Below are 16,049 nucleotides of genomic sequence, written 5' to 3' on the forward strand. Positions count from 1 at the left end.
GCTGATCTTCTGAAATTTCTATTCATCAAAGAAACCTGAAAAAAATATATTCAGCTGTTTTCAATAATAATAATAATTATGTTTTTTGGAGCAGCAAATCAGTATATAAGAATGATGTCTGAAGGATCATGTGAATGGAGTAATGATGCTAAAAATTCAGCCTTGAAATCACAGGAATAAATTACTTTTTAAAATATATTCAAATTAAAATACAGTAATTAAATGGTAAATAAGAAGATTTCTCTGTCATCTAATTTTGTGTCAAATATATTTATTTGTATAAATTAATTGTATAATAATTGTAATTACATAATATTATTTCCCAAAGCTGAAGTGATTAGACTATCTTTTATTTATTTGTTATGTAAAACAGTATTTTAACTAATTGCAAGAGCTGAATAATCGATCAAATTCTATTGATTAATCAGTGAAATAATCGACGATTAGTTATTCTCAAAATAATAGTTTGTTGCAGCCCTAATATATATATAAATATATATATATATATAATTATATATAAATATATATATATATATATATATATATATATATATATATATATAATTATATATAAATATATATATAATTATATATAAATATATATATATATATTTTTTTAATAGCACAGCTTTTTAAATACCTGAAAGTACACTCTTTACACCAGTAAAGGATTATTATCTGATATCTGGATAATCAAGTATTATTTAATGATAGAACTTTAGTAATTATAATTAAAACTTGGTAACTATGTATGAATGCATAGACATTTTAACTGAATTTCGGTCTGGTGGTGGTGCTTTGTTGATTATTCAGTGTTTCTGTAAAAAAAATAAAAAGGGAAAAAACTAACAATAATACTGATAAGATGATAATAATAATAATAATAATATGAATTCTACTAATAAGAACAGTAATGGATTGATTTATTATGTTGTTTGTGTTCGGTCAAACACCAGCCAATGAGATTCCGTTTGCTTATTAGTTCCACCCACTACTCAGGAACTCTTTTACAGGAAAATACAACAAAGAATATCGTTTAGCACGTACATGTAGCACGTCAATTCTGCATGTATGTAAGACTCTCTCGCTTGCTCTCTCTCTCTCTCACTTTACGACGGCGAGTCGTGTGCCTTCACACTAGAGCTCATGGTACGTCTAACACAGGTGCACTGCGCGTCCATTGAGATAAACTGAGAAAGATCACAGATCACTTGATGAGAAAGAATTCTGAAGCGCTCAGTCAGAGTGTTCGGCGAGTGAAAATATATGTACGCTAAACTTAAACTTGTCATCTTTCTATTCACTTTAGCTGTTTAACCAGAGCGAATGAGACGAAACAGGCACTGTGGTCATGTGTGGTTTGTGTCAACGCACTTTTGGAGAGAAGTGAACGTGACAGCTCGGCTAGTATCGGCGTATCGATACTTAGAGAAATTAGTATTGGTACCGTTCAGATATTTTAGTATTGCTATTTATCGAAATATCAATATTTTTGACAACACTAATTCAGATTGGATTAGCGGTTCAAAAGTTATTAAACATTAAAGAACAGTTGTTTTTAGCCGCGGGCGGCTGTCTCGGTCTTTGAGAGTTAATTGTGATTTATTTCAATTTATTAAAAAAATTGATTAATAAGTGTTATATAGTGTTTTATATGTATGATATATATATATATATATATATATATATATATATATATATATATATATATATTAGGGCTGCAACAAACTATTATTATACAGACATATTATTATTATATTACTATATACTATTATTATTAAATATATATACACAAACCCGATTCGCAAAAAGTTAGAACACAAATTGCGAGAACAAAAGGAATGGAATAATTTGGAAATCTCATAAACGAATAGTTTATTCAGAATAGAATATAGATAACATATTTGTCACGGAGACGACCCTCACCTGAATACTGACACACACGCATCCACTCATTCATCTACACTGACTACACTACATTTCCCACAAGCCCCGTCACAGGTGCTCATCATCAGGACTTGTATATAAGCTGGACTATCACTATAGCTCAACGCGAAGTCTTGATTTGCTGTGTCTGTCATTTCTGAGCGTTATTACCCGTGTTTGATTTCCTGTTGCCGATCCTGTTTGCTATCCTTTACGTACCTTTGCTGCCTACCCAACGACCCTTGCTCGTTACTGGATTTTGATTCTCTGTCCTTCCTACGTTGCTGATATTGCTGGTATTGACCATTGTCTGTATGACTACGAGTCTCTGCAATAAAGCCAGCATATGGATCCCTTGTCGAGTTCTGGTTCATTACAATATTAAATGTTGATAGTGAGACATTTTGATATGTCATGCCAAATATTGGCTTATTTTGGATTTCATGAGAGCTACACATTCAAAAAATTGGGACAGGTAGCAATCAGAGGCTGGAAAAGTTAAATGTACATATAAGGAACAGCTGGAGGACCAATTTGCAACTTATTAGGTCAATTAGCAACATGATTGGGTATAAAAAGAGCCTCTCAGAGTGGCAGTGTCTCGCAGAAGTCAAGATGGGGAGAGGATCACCAATTCCCCCAATGCTGCAGCAAAAAATAGTGGAGCAATATCAGTAAGGAGTTTCTCAGAGAAAAATGCAAAGAGTTTGAAGTTATCATCATCTACAGTGCATAAAAGCATCCAAAGATTTAAAGAATCTGGAACAATCTCTGTGCGTAAGGGTCAAGGTCGGAAAACCATACTGGATGCCCTTTATCTTTGGGCCCTTAGACGGCACTGCATCACATACAAGAATGCTACTGTAAAGGAAATCACAACATGGGCTCAGGAATACTTCCAGAAAACATTGTCGGTGAACACAATCCACCGTGCCATTCGCCGTTGCCGGCTAAAACTAGGTCAAAGAAGAAGCCATATCTAAACATGATCTAGAAGCGCAGGCTTTTCCTCTGGGCCAATGCTCATTTAAAATGGACTGTGGCAAAGTGAAAAACTGTTCTGTGGTCAGACGAATCAAAATTTGAAGTTCTTTTTAGAAAACTGGGACGCCATGTCATTCAGACTAAAGAGGACAAGGACAACCCTAGTTGTTATCAGTGATCAGTTCAGAAGCCTGCATCTTGGATGTTATGGGATTGCATTAGTGCGTGTGGCATGGGCAGCTTACACATCTGGAAAGGCTCCATCAATGCTGAAAGGTATATCCAAGTTCTAAAACAACATATGCTCCCATCCAGACGTAGTCTCTTTCAGGGAAGACCTTGCATTTTCCATCATGACAATGCCAGACCACATACTGCATCAATTACAACATCATGACTGTGTAGAAGGAGGATCTGGGTACTGAAATGGCCAGCCTGCAGTCCAGATCTTTCACCCATAGAAAACATTTGGTGCATCATAAAGAGGAAGATGCGACAAAGAAGACATAAGACAGTTAAACAACTAGAAGCCTGTATTAGACAAGAATGGGAAAACATTCCTATTCCTAAACTTGAGCAACTTGTCTCCTCAGTCCCCAGACGTTTGTAGACTGTTATAACAAGAAGAGGGGATGCAACACAGTGGTAAAAATGGCCTTGTACCAACTTTTTTGAGATGTGTTGATGCCATGAAATTTAAAATCAACTTATTTTTCCCCTTAAAATGATACATTTTCTCAGTTTAAACATTTGATATGTAATATATGTTGTATTCTGAATAAAATACTGACATTTGAAACTTCCACATCATTACATTCTGTTTTTATTCACAATTTGTACAGTGTCCCTCCTTTTTTGGAATCGGGTTTGTATATACAGGTGCTGGTCATATAATTAGAATATCATCAAAAAGTTGATTTATTTCACCAATTCCATTCAAAAAGTGAAACTTGTATATTACATTCATAGAATATAAGACTAATAGACTAATATATTAGACTAATATATTTCAAATGTTTATTTATTTTAATTCTGATGATTATAACTGACAACTAAGGAAAATCCCAAATTCAGTATCTCAGAAAATTAGAATATTGTGAAAAGGTTCAATATTGAAGACACCTGGTGCCACACTCTAATCAGCTAATTAACTCAAAACACCTGCAAAGGCCTTTAAATGGTCTCTCACTCTAGTTCTGTAGGATAGACAATCATTGACAACTTGACAGTTGTTCAAAAGACGACCATTGACACCTTGCACAAGGAGGGCAAGACACAAAAGGTCTTTGCAAAAGAGACTGGCTGTTCACAGATCTCTGTGTCCAAGCACATTAATAGAGAGGTGAAGGGAAGGAAAAGATGTGGTAGAAAAAAGATTACATGCAATAGGTATAACCGCACACTGGAGAGGATTGTGAAACCAAACCCATTCAAAAATATGGGGGAGATTCACAAAGAGTGGACTGCAGCTGGAGTCAGTGCTTCAAGAACCACTACACACAGACGTATAGAAGACATGGGTTTCAGCTGTCGCATTCTTTGTGTCAAGCCACTCTTGAACAACAGACAGCGTCAGAAGCGTTTCGCTTCAAAAAGGACTGGACTGCTGCTGAGTGGTCCAAAGTTATGTGTTCTGATGAAAGTAAATGTTGCATTTCCCTTTGAAATCAGGGTCCCAGAGTCTGGAGGAAGAGAGAAGAGGCACACAATCCAAGTTGCTTGAGGTCCAGTGTAAAGTTTACACAGTCAGTGATGGTTTGGGGTGCCATGTCATCTGCTGGTGCTGGTCCACTGTGTTTTCTGAGGTCCCAGGTCAACGCAGCCGTATACCAGGAAGTCTTAGAGCACTCCATGCTTCTTGCTGCAAACCAACTTTATGGAGATGCAGATTTCATTTTCCAAAAGGACTTGGCACCTGCACACAGTGCCAAAGCTTCCAGTACCTGGTTTAAGGACCATGGTATCCCTGTTGTTAATTGGTCAGCAAACTCGCCTGACCTTAACCTCATAGAAAATCTATGGGGTATTGTGAAGAGGAAGATGCAATATGCCAGACCCAACAATGCAGAAGAGCTGAAGGCCACTTTCAGAGCAACCTGGGCTCTCATAACACCTGAGCAGTGCCACAGACTGATTGACTCCATGCCACGCATCATTGCTGCAGTAATTCAGGCAAAATGAGCCCCGACTAAGTATTGCATGCTGTACTGCCATCCAAAGGCACAGTAACTACACATCTGGTGTAAATTTAGTCGAGTCCTAAAATGGGCTTTGTGACATCTGTTCTGTCTTGTTACAAAGTCTTCTGGTTCAATTTTGTCCCATTTCAGAAAAAAGTTTCACTTTTTGAATGAAATTAGTCAAATAAATCAACTTTTTGATGATATTCTAATTATATGATCAGCACCTGTATATAGAGTCGTGGCCAAAAGTTTTGAGAATTACATAAATATTGGAAATTGGAAAAGTTGCTGCTTAAGTTTTTAAAATAGCAATTTGCATATACTCCAGAATGTTATGAAGAGTGATCAGATGAATTGCATAGTCCTTCTTTGCCATGAAATTTAACTTAATCCCAAAAAAACCTTTCCACTGCATTTCATTGCTGTCATTAAAGGACCTGCTGAGATCATTTCAGTAATCGTCTTGTTAACTCAGGTGAGAATGTTGACGAGCACAAGGCTGGAGATCATTATGTAAGGCTGATTGGGTTAGAATGGCAGACTTGACATGTTAAAAGGAGGGTGATGCTTGAAATCATTGTTCTTCCATTGTTAACCATGGTGACCTGCAAAGAAACACGTGCAGCCATCATTGCATTGCATAAAAATGGCTTCACAGGCAAGGATATTGTGGCTACTAAGATTGCATCTAAATCAACAATTCATAGGATCATCAAGAACTTCAAGGAAAGAGGTTCAATTCTTGTAAAGAAGGCTTCAGGGCGTCCAAGAAAGTCCAGCAAGCACCAGGATGGTCTCCTAAAGAGGATTCAGCTGCGGGATCGGAGTGCCATCAGGAATGGCAGCAGGCAGGTGTGAGCGCATCTGCACGCACAGTGAGGCCAAGACTTTTGGAAGATGGCCTGGTGTCAAGAAGGGCAGCAAAGAAGCCACTTCTCTCCAAAAAACACATCAGGGACAGATTGATCTTCTGCAGAAAGTATAGTGAATGGACTGCTGAGGACTGGGGCATAGTCATATTCTCCGATGAAGCCCCTTTCCGATTGTTTGGGGCATCTGGAAAAAGGCTTGTCCGGAGAAGAAAAGGTGAGCGCTACCATCAGTCCTGTGTCATGCCAACAGTAAAGCATCCTGACACCATTCATGTGTGGGGTTGCTTCTCATCCAAGGGAATGGGCTCACTCACAATTCTGCCCAAAAACACAGCCATGAATAAAGAATGGTACCAAAACACCCTCCAACAGCAACTTCTTCCAACAATCCAACAACAGTTTGGTGAAGAACAATGCATTTTCCAGCACGATGGAGCACCGTGCCATAAGGCAAAAGTGATAACTAAGTGGCTCGGGGACCAGATTGTTGAAATATTGGGTCCATGGCCTTGAAACTCCCCAGATCTTAATCCCATTGAGAACGTGTGGTCAATCCTCAAGAGGCGGGTGGACAAACAAAAACCAACTAATTCTGACAAACTCCAAGAAGTGATTATGAAAGAATGGGTTGCTATCAGTCAGGATTTGGCCCAGAAGTTGATTGAGAGCATGCCCAGTCGAATTGCAGAGGTCCTGAAAAAGAAGTGCCAACACTGCAAATACTGACTCTTTGCATAAATGTCATGTAATTGTCGATAAAAGCCTTTGAAACGTATGAAGTGCTTGTAATTATATTTCAGTACATCACAGAAACAACTGAAACAAAGATCTAAAAGCAGTTTAGCAGCAAACTTTTTGAAAACTAATATTTATGTAATTCTCAAAACTTTTGGCCATGACTGTACAGTGGCGTAACTTCGCTTTGAAAAGTGTTGGGGACAACACTCAACTCGTTTTGTTAGTTTTTTATTTAATAACCTAATTTACTTGGGGACTGGGTTTAGAGTTGGAAAAATTTAATTTACGCTTTTCAAAAATACATCTATGTACAAGGGACGGCACCACATAATTTTTAACAGGTGCCGAGGGGGTGCTAGATCATTGATGGGGGAGCTGGGCAACTCAGGGCTCCAAACTCATTCCCACTGGTCGCTCTTTTGCGACTAACTTTCTCAGTTCGTTGCACGAGCACAGTTTATTTGAATTTTTTTTTTCTACACAACATGCTATTAATCAATGCATGCTGATTAAATTTTTATCATAGTTATATGGAAACGAAGGCCAATTGACATGCTGTATTAGGCTTTATAATGACAAAAAAAATTACAGAACGTTTAGCAAACACTCAGGAATCAAATAAAAAAATTTAAGTTAGCCTTCATACCATAATGTGGGGTAAACGGCAAAGATAAGCTTTTTTTTGTGCATTTTTATTAAAGGCACGTCAATTTGGAGATGGCGAGTCAGCGTTGGCATTCGACAACCTCATCTTTGCACCCGACACAGACTCAAATAGTTTATTAATAAATAATTAAAAGGTCTTCTTTTCCCTTGACACGTTCATAATCACTTTTCCGGTGCTTGAAGGCAATTGCATTATGCGCGAGCTTGAGCGCGGAATAGGCTCTAGTCTAATTCGCCTGCTTATATATTAAATTATGGTTAATATATTTTTATGTTAATCAATTTAATATAACGTGCGCCTAGTTGACTAGAAAAATCTTTAGTAGAGGGCAGGCCTACTTAGCACAAGGAAGCGCTGCATTTTGAAATAAAATGCTATAATGACATTACAAAAAGTGTGGCGTTATGTATCAGCGGTGGGCAATCAGGGACAGCAAAGCCTCTTCTGCTGGCCACACACTTTCAGAATCACTGACTTAGTTTTAATATATTTTACCACGACTGTGTATTAAATTATTTCCAATAGTCTATTCTCTTCACTTCACAGCTTTTCTCTTGGTTGCACTGCTTCCAGTAGTGTATGTTTATATTAGAGCTTTTATCCAATCAAATTTCTGCAATCTTGTTGCCAGGATCAAAGAATTCTGCCTAAGGCCTTCTGAATCAACAGTGCAGCCATAGTTTAAAATCAATGGCAACGAAACCGTTGCTTTAACCAATCAGATTTCAAGTTGGCAGCACCAGGGCCATTTAGCAGGTGTACGATAATGTCAGCATTTTCTCGTTCTTTGATTGGATGGTCAGAGAGCGTATTAGTCAGGGCAAGCAAACTGCATCACTGTAAACCATTTTTGATTTCAGTATTATTACTGTTTTCTCTGGCTTCTTACTGTGTACACCGTGTACAGTATGTTAATGTAAATTTTCTGTTAAAGTTAATTCTGGAAAAATATTAGCCTACTATAAATCTTAATACAATAGTACTAAATGACAGTGAAAAACAACCACACACCTCCTCGACACCAGCTATTTGAAAGACTCGTAAAGATGAAAAACCATAAGAGTAGATTAAATTAAATTTTTGTCTTTATTTTATTGCTTTATGCATTGTATTCTGATGTTATCTGCAAGATTTAAAGCTACGTTTAAGTTTGTGTAAAAATATACAAGGAGTGCTCTGTTTCAAGCTGTAGCTATAAACTGGATATTTTCCTTGCAGCAACAGCGCAGACCGGCGGGAGACTTTTCGTGAAGATGAGAGTCCTAGGGGTAGGTTACATTGGCAGGTATACATTAAATCTATTAATGTATTTATTATTTGAATGTTACTTGCTCACTTTCCCAGTAAAGCTGTGCTAACTACTGTAGCATTTTCCTCCGTCAGCGAGGACCAGACACCAGAGAGATTCATGAAGATGAAAAGCCATTTGAGTAAAGTTAAGGCCCCGGTATACTTCAAACGAAGTTCGTTTTCGTTCTTAGTTTGTGGGCAAAAAGAACTTCGAAAAGGCTGAGCGACAGTATAATGTTTCTGAACATTCGATACCCCCATGCTGCTGGAGGCGGGGTGTAGATTAATGTAAACATGTGTCACCACACTAGCGTGTATCCCCTAAACTGGAGTCAGTTTGTTACTTTATTATATTAGTGTTAATTTATTATATTAAACTGGGTAAATGAATACACCTTTTATATTTTATTTGGTGTCATGATTTACTTTTGATAAAAACAAAGGTGTATTATTGTATGCTCGTTTGACATTTCATTTATTGTATACCCTTTGAATTTGCTTATTGAAAGAACAACAGCATCAGCAGCAGTATGGTGTAATATTGATTTGAAACACATGTATTTGGTACTTGCTACCATATATTTTTACTCTTTCTTTTCATTCTTTTCATGGCTTTGGAAAACTTGTCTCAGATGTTTCTCTTCGTTGCCATTTCTTTCTAGGAATTAATGCTTTCTATGAACGTTTAAAGGGTAACTAAACTCCTGGTCAGAGCCTGACTTCACCCACTGGCAATATTTGAAAAATGCTGAAAAATGGGCAGATCACAGCGGAGATAAGAAGGGAGGAACCGAGGGCGGGGATGAGCGAGTGGGGCGTGAACCTGAGACCCGCAGTGATGGTTTAATTGACAGCTGCTGTCAGAGTCGCTAAAATGGAGAGTGACTGTATCGGCGCAAGTAGCTTTGCAACAGACCTTCACCTGAAGTGGAGGATGTCGAGGTGTCTGTGGACACAGGGCCAGGGCCGCTGGCTCAAACTGCGGTCTTAACGCATAAAAGAGAAAGGGGCCAGTCTCTGAGTAAGGCACTGCATTGCTTTTCAGCGCGAGCTGTGTGGAGAAGCCCATTTCCACCTCCATTGCGTCGGAGAAGCAATCCCGCGTAAAATGCAGTTTGCACACTCCAGCTCTAGGCGGGAACTCGCGGTCTTCCAGGTCAAGTGCAAACTATGCAGTCCAGCAGTGCTGTTGCAACCAGCAACACTACACCTACGTACCATCTTGACCACTGTAATCTACGCCAACTTGAAGCTATCCTAACTGATGCAATACTATGCTACTAACTATGCTTCTAACAATACTAACGTTACACTAACAACTATGTTAATTAACTACATAGGCTGCACGGAATATCTTAATAACTATATAAATGCTATGCTCAATAGATGCTAAAATATCCTGATCGCTGCAGTGATTTTGACGGAACAAGATGGTTTTATACTGCCAAGGGCGTGGTGAGCTGGAAACTGCTTACGTCACCTGCCACCGCAAACATCCAATAGGAAAAATCAACTGCAGTAGCCACCGTTCAACCTGAGGAGGGCAGCACTCAAGACGTTTTTACACCATATATTGTAGAATTAAAACACTTTATACTCAAATGTCAAAAAAGTTACTCGAATCAATGAACAGCCCCATTCTTACACATCATTAACTAAAAAAAGTTGGTTTAGGGTTTAGTTACTCTTTAAAGTCTCTCCGCAAGTGATTGTAAAGGTGCAGATATATTTGTGCCAGCTCAGCTTTTCGACACTCCACTGTATTCATGTTGCTAGAAAAAAATGCACACCTGAGGTGTAAAGGTCACTTCGCTTCATGTCATGGCTGCATCTGGGTCTGCATTATTTTTCTAATAATTCAATGGCCCGTCGTCAATTATTCCTTATGTCAATAGAACTCAGTATAATCAGTGATGCTGTCTACACTGGATGCGGCACCACAAATCCCTGAGAGTGAACTGCTGCCGCGTTCTGCTTATAATGAGCTGACACAAAATTAGACTTTAGCTGATGTGGCCCGGCGCCACACAACAACTTTCGTGTCCAGTGTAGACACTGTGTAAAGAGAGATGACTGAGAACGATGGAGATTGATTTGCTGATCCTCGGTACGTGCAATCGTGAATCTCGAAAGTGACAGTGAAACTAAAAAACGATTGTGCATTCAAAAAGGGGCGGGGGGGACATATAGTGCAACATCGTGATGTCAATTAGACGATGGCATCGTTTATCAGCCCAACTCTAGCAGCGTTATGCAAATCTTCCCACATCGTGACGTTGACATGTGGGTGTGTAAAGGGGCGGTCACACTAGACTTTAAACGTGCGAAATTATTTCGGACGCCGCTGCGAATATGTGCGGGAGCAAGATAAAACGGTCTCTCCTCAATTATCACATGGATTAATATGTGCTTGTACTGTGTCTTTTGCGACAGCGTTGAAAGCGTCTTATTATACTGTTCTCGCTGTATCTCTCTCTCTAGTTAAATATATACTTACACCCTAAGCAATAAAAAAATTATAAAGCATCCTCATTCAAATGTACCATCTGTTCCTGTTTCCACTGACACTGCGAACCATGCAGCTTCTTTTGTATTTTATTTTTATAAACTTTTAAATATGTATTATATAAAATAGGACGCTGTGCTACAGCTAAAGTTATATAGCGCTTCCTTCATTTTTGAATTTCTGTAACGTTACAGAGAGGTCACGCAGTGACGTATCGATCTTCTACTTGCCCCACTGCTTCACGTGATGCGGATTCGCAGGTCAGAGTTCACCAAACTTGAACTTTGGAACGCAGCGAAATGCTAAATTTTTCGCATGAGCTTGCGTTTCTGGTCTGACGCATTCGCATGCGTATGAATGGAAGTCAATGGAACAAAAAGTGCAGTGTGACCGCCCCATGAGATCGAGCTGTTTCAGGGGTACGTGGACAAGTCTCAACTTTTATAAAGAATATCTCTTTGGATTTGAGACTTTAGTGTTCAGAAGAGTTCAATTCTTTATCAGAATCAGAAAGAGCTTTAATAATATAATATAAAATAATTTAATATAATTATCTTTTAAAGGGTTGAATATTTATTAGGTTTATAATATATTATTATAATAGAAAAAAAACGAACTGAAGCATTTAAACTGATTAGAATACAATAGAAAAAAAACTAACTGAATGTTTTAACCTGAGATCTGCAAGCTGATCTAATTAGGGAAAGAAAAACATGAACATGCCAGCTATGAAGTCATCGTAAATTTTTCATGTTCGAAAATAAAATGTGTTCTCTGATTGACTAATTTGCTGCTAGACTCCTCATATGAATGTCTGCATGTATAATTCATAATGTTTAGCGTCCGTGGTATGAAAATGATAGCTGCGAGACGCTTCCGAAGTGAAGAGTCTTCAGAGAGTTGTGAGCGAGAGAGAGAGCGCGAGACGCAGCCTCTGTGTTGCCAGATCCAGCTATTTGTAAGGGATTTTGATTATTTTTTCCGCTTAATTTAACACTTATTAATTAAGTAGTTAATAAAGTAGGAAGTTGCTGTTTAGGGTCAGTGATAACTTTATCTTATCTAATTTCCAAAATATTTTAAATAATTTCGGTTTATTTTATTTATTTATACGTTTTTGTTTATTTTAATAGCAATATCTGGCAACATTGCATCGCGGCATTAGTCTGGCAGTAATCAAAAAAGGCAGCGGCTATTTACACTAAGTTATTTAAGCTATTTATACTTTCCATGACACAACTTTTAGTGATATTCTATTTACACTAAGTGCAAATATCTATAGATTCTATTTGTACTATGTTAAAATAGCAGGATTTCCTGCTATTTATACTACTTACTTCAAATAGTGGCAATTATCTGCACCTCAGTACTGTAGTCAGTGTTGGGGAGTAACTAGTTACATGTAACGGCGTTACGTAATTTAATTACAAAATTATTGTAACTGTAATTAGTTACAGTTACTACGAAAAAATGAGTAATTAAATTACAGTTACTTATGAAATTTTTAACGATTACAAAGGGGATTACATTTGAATGTTTACACAGATCCACATACAGTTTTAACTGATTTATTTCCCAAATTGCACTGACTATTCTGAGACATATCGCCCTAATAATTTCCGGGATGCGGAAACACAGTCTGGTTCGTAGAATCCAGTCATAAAAACGGAATGCCTAACGCGGACGGAATATGCCACATTTTGGATGACTACATCAAAAGTAGGTCAGTACACTTGAATCAAAACATGTCATCGACTAGTGTCTGTGAATATTAAGCCCCAAAAATGCAATATATGACTTGCACATTCTGCGTGTCTGTGGAGATCAGGCGCGGACTGGACACCGGGAAAACCGGGACAATTCCCGGAGTCCTGGCAGCCGATTTGGCCCGCTATTTTAATATCATTATTGTATAATTGCCTGCCGAGTGTACTAAAGCGATCATTTGCGAATCCGCCATTTGATAATTAAATCTCTAAGTCATGAATTGTTAGTCATGACTCGCGCGCTCTCCGCGCCTCCGCCAAACGGTTTGGATCAGACTCCGAGTAATCAATGCGAGAGAGAGAGAGAGAGAAGCAGAGAACCCTTACGAAAATTAACATTTTAATATTTAACTATAAATCCAGAGAAAATGGTTAATATTGTTTAACTGTGGTAACCAAAAATGTAAAATTATTTTACAAATGTATTTATTTAAAAATAAATACAAATCCATTTGCAAAAAAACAAAAACAAAACAAGGTTATTTTACTTTTATATAGGCTAATAAAAGCAAGGTTAATTTTTGTAAGGGAAAAACATGACTCGTGTACAGTATTAGGATTTTTCTATAAAGATATTGTAGTATTGTAGAGTATTGTATTGTAAAGTATAGTTTTGTTCAATCTTGAGTATTAAAGTCATGAGAGAGATGGATAACAGGGCAAAATAAAGAGACTGAAGAAAAAAATGGAAGTGAAGGTGCAGTTCAGGAGACAACTTTTAATTATTTTGCATGTCCCCAAATTAAAGATTTAAAATAGATAATAGATGATTTTTTTTCCAGTCCGCCCTCCTGTAAATTAATGGCAAAGACATGGTTTCATTTACTACACATAGGCCTACTGAAGCTCGCAGTGTTTTCAACCTCTGCCATCTCAATATAGGAGTACACGAGCACATAAACATAATTTCTAGAACTGCTCTGTGTCACTTAATGTGCATTTTACTTATTTTGAGAAAACTATCATCATATACAGAGACAGCAGTTTCAAAAAAACACCAATGTTTCAGGAGTTTATTACACAGAATACGTCACATGCTTATTAGATAACTGTATTTAAGTTGATGTATATTCTTTTATTTATTATTCTTTAATTTTCACAAATTTAGAAAAGTAATCAAAAAGTACTCAAAAGTAATTAGTTACATTACTTTAATAAAGTAATTGAAAAAGTTACACTACTATTACATTTTAAACAGGGTAACTTGTAATCTGTAACCTATTACATTTCCAAAGTAACCTTCCCAACACTGACTGTAGTTATAAGACAGTATGCAATAATAACTTAATGAGTCTAATTTAATTGATGCCACCTTATTGGGACAATAAAGCCCTCCCTACACCTACCCTTAACTTTTTGATTATTTACTTAATTTTAATTGAAAATAAATGCTTTTCTGATGTGATTTGAAATTTGAAAAGGGAGAAAAAATTTCCCGGGTCCATCACTTCAAAATATGTATGACAAGGAGTTTGACTTTCCGCGTCACTGGAGCTGACGGTCAGGTGTTGTCTTTTGTAATCTTGACTATCCGAAAATAACACTTTGGTGGACAATTTGTATGTTTGCATAAATATATTTATATTTATTTGTTATAACAACTGATAGAATTATCCACCCTATAGATATATTATTAACAAACTTTGATGCAATAAATAGGGTAAGATTTAAAAATGAGCATCCCTCCAAAAACATCTACATTTCTGTCTCTTTTAAGAGTTAGAGAATATAATTAGTTGTATTTATAGGGGTTATTATAGCACAATTCTATAATAAGGGGGTTATTATAGAAACCCCCTGGACCACACTCATTTTCAAAGCCTGGCTACGGTCATGCATGTGAATAATTTTACAGTTATCTAAAACATCTGGATGCAGTAGTTTTCACTCCACTACATCTGTGTGTGACTGTAATAGTTTTCTTCCATCATCTGTTATTTCCAGCACTTAATCAAGTCTCTCTGATTTAAAACACGATGGTGATTTATTTCACGTGTCATTGTGTTTGTGATGCGACTCAACTGTTAACCACATTCACCGTCTCTAACTCTATATCGACAACAACTCCCGAGCATTTCGTTATTTCTCCATCAAATGTCTTTCCCAACTCATTTTTGCGTGTCATGACACAACTTTCCTGTGAGGAACATTGTTTGAGAAAAACAAAAGATTGAGCAAGACTTCTGTCCGCTGTAGAGAGAACTGTTTGTGCTGCCAACAAGTGTCATTGAGACAACACGTGTTATTAATATGATAAGAAACAGCAGTTTGCAATATTAAGAAGCAAAACGAGCTGTTTCTGTACAGTTAAAAATAGCAGAAAGACACATTAGATTTACAATACATTTTATGATAAACGTTAGCCATGCATTAGTTAAACCTCACAATAAACTCGACTTAAATAGCAAACACACCACACACATATAATACAGTTACTAATATGACAGCATCATATCATGAGAAGAACATTCTGGACTCACCGATAAATAAGACAGAAGTCAGCTTTGCTTCACAGTGTTCAGAGATGGGTCTTTCTCAGTGGCGTAGCCTAGATAACTTTGAAGAAGTGGGTGGGACAGAAGTGTGTGTGTGTGTGTGTGTGTGTGTGTGTGTGTGTGTGTGTGTGTGCGTAATCGAAATTATTAATGTCAGTGAATAAACATTCGTGTTCCCAAACAGTCTCGTGTGTAAAGCGCTCGTGTGCTGGAACATGTTGACGACATGATCTTATCACAGGACGAACTCAGTTTAGTTTTGATTTACATGGTTATTATTGCTTGAGATATCTACCGTAATGTTTTAGCGTAGAATGACATTATGCTTAGGTTATTGTTTTTTTATTACTATTGTTAATATGCAAAATAATTTATAGATTGTGTCATGGTTAGTAATTGTCGTAATGATTTACCTGAGGTAGACTATGCTCCAAATGAGCCTACAATGAAGCAGTTTTATAATATTCTTATTTGACGTAAATAAAAGTCCTTAAAATGTATCGATTAATAACTTTGCCAAAATGTAATAAAATGTATGATGATTATTCTGTGTCATTATTAATCGTTTTCTCAATCATTCAAAACATCTTTTAAATAACAAAGCAAAAGCTGAATGTTTTTT

At 37.1% G+C, this 16,049-nt stretch overlaps 1 protein-coding gene across 2 annotated transcripts in view; it reads right to left on the bottom strand.

The window, feature by feature from the left end:
- The window catches only part of LOC132106137 (membrane-spanning 4-domains subfamily A member 15-like), a 43,920-nt gene extending 28,410 nt beyond the window's left edge, over positions 1 to 15,510 (bottom strand). For both annotated transcript variants that reach the window (XM_059511788.1, XM_059511787.1), the window contains exon 1: positions 15,413 to 15,510. The gene's annotated coding sequence lies outside the window, so the exon portion shown is untranslated. The remainder of the gene's footprint in view (positions 1 to 15,412) is intronic.
- Positions 15,511 to 16,049: the final 539 nt, after the last annotated feature.

The sequence above is a fragment of the Carassius carassius genome, chromosome 26, assembly GCF_963082965.1.
Source record: "Carassius carassius chromosome 26, fCarCar2.1, whole genome shotgun sequence".
Taxonomy (NCBI): Eukaryota; Metazoa; Chordata; class Actinopteri; order Cypriniformes; family Cyprinidae; genus Carassius; species Carassius carassius.